Genomic DNA, 2,150 nt, shown 5'->3' on the forward strand with positions numbered 1-2,150 from the left:
TATATTTTGTTATATATGGTCGCTACATATTGGAATCGACTCAGTGACACCCAACAACATCCATCTAACCAACAAAGTCATTAAGCCCAGCAGAGGTTCCTGGGTTTGTGCTCAATTACTGGTGTGGCACTGTAGGATCAGCAATGAACTGCTAACCACAAGGTTGGTGATTCAAACCCACTGGTTGCTCTTTGTAAATCCTATACAGGGTCACTATGAATCAGAATTGACCGGATGGCGCTTAACAACAGCAAATCTAAAGGTTGATGGATTGAACCTATTCAATAGCACTATGGAAGGAAGATCTGGTGATCAGTTTTTCTTAAAGTAGTAATCAAGAAACCCCTATACTACATGGGGGAGCCAGGAATCCGCAGCAACTCAATGGCAGCACGTTTGGTTTGGGGTTTTGTGTGTCCGACACAGCTTCCAAGACCTTTATTTTTCAGTGCAGCATCAACTCGGCCGCCAGTTCCTGATCCTAAACCTCCCAGTAGATTGTTCAGGAAAGGACCTACTGGGCCAGAGAGGAGGGATGGGGAGGCTGGAGTGATCAGGAAGAGATGACATCTGGAACCAGGCCCACCACGGGGCAGGAGCCTGAGCCGGTAGAGTCACAAACACCACAAGGAGACAGCTGGAGGACTAAGCATGTGTGCAAAGGGCACAACCACTGCTGACTGGTGTCGGTCCATCACACAGGTCCAGGAACACAGCTGACCACTCTCATCTTACAGCAGGTTTGGGGCTCAATCCAGGTGGGAGTCAGGGCACTAGAACAAGCAAAGTGAATGGAAGACACTTCTCTGAGCTGAGACTTAGGAGTGAGGTGAAGCCTTTGCACAACTGAGGCCTATGTACAATGGAATAATGTTGTTGTTGTTGCTAAGGGCCATCGAGTTGGTTCGGACTCCTAGTGGCCCTTGTGAAGGGTTTTCAAGGCTTCTGAAAAATATCTTCGTGGGATCAGAAAGCCTCATCTTTCTCCTGCAGTGTGACTGGTGGCCTCGAACCATGTACTTTGTGGTTTGCAGTCCAATGTTTACCGTAAACTTACCCATAAAGAGAAGTGAAGAACTGATGTGTGCTACAACCTGCACGAACCTCGAAAACATCATGCTGAATGGAACCAATCACTCACAAAGGGACCACATGAGTTTACTTATATGAAATAGGTGCATACACAGATGCCCAAGCCTGTTCTTACTCTTAGTGAGCCAGTAAGACAGGCTAGAGTTGCCCCATAGGGGGTCTAAGACTGCAACCTTTGTGGAAGAGCAGACGGCCATCTTTCTCTCACAGAGTGGCCAGTGGCTTTCAATGACCAACCTTTCACCACTGCACCCCCAAGGCTCCAAGGCTAATATACTGTTGTTAGGGTCCATCGAGTAGGCACCCACTCGTAGCAACCCCATGCCCTGCCCGGTCCTGTGCCCTCTTCACAATCGTCTGTTTGAGCCCATTGTTGCTGCCACTGTGGGGGTCTTCCTCTTTTTCACTGACCCTTGACTTGATGTCCTTCTCCAGAGACTGGTCCCTCCTGATGACATGTCCAAAGTACGAGAGAGGAAGTCTCACACTCCTTGTTTCTAAGGCGCATTCTGGCTGTACTTGTTTCCGGACAGATTTGTTTGTTCCTCTGGTAGTTCACAAGCTACTCAATAGTCTCTGTCAACAACATACTCCAAAGGTGTCAATTCTTCTTCGTTCTGCCTTATCCATCGTCCAGTTTTTGCGTGCACATGAGGTGAGTGTTTCCGCACAGCTGCCTCAGTCAGTCACGCAGGCTTCTCCCTCTCCCAGCCCAGCTCACACACCCCAATGCCCTTCTCCATTGCTGACACCTCATCACCCCTCTGACCCCGCTACTTCCTGAACCTTCAAAACGAGACACGAACACAGGAGTCTGATCATGTTCTCCAGGCCTTTGCAGTCTGGTTTAGTCACTTTCCCCCCAGATATTTCCAAAATACTTGGTATATCAAGGTGCTGTTGAGTGTGCTCCATACAACTTTCAACGGTTAATTTTTCATAAGTATAACACTAGGCCCTTCTTCCAAGGTGACTCTGGGTAGACTCCACCCTCCAACTTTTTGGTTGACAGCTGAGCACGTGGACCATTCACATCACTTGTGTATGTTGTTGTTAGA

This window comes from Chrysochloris asiatica, unplaced genomic scaffold (assembly GCF_000296735.1).
Source record: "Chrysochloris asiatica unplaced genomic scaffold, ChrAsi1.0 scaffold00117, whole genome shotgun sequence".
Taxonomy (NCBI): Eukaryota; Metazoa; Chordata; class Mammalia; order Afrosoricida; family Chrysochloridae; genus Chrysochloris; species Chrysochloris asiatica.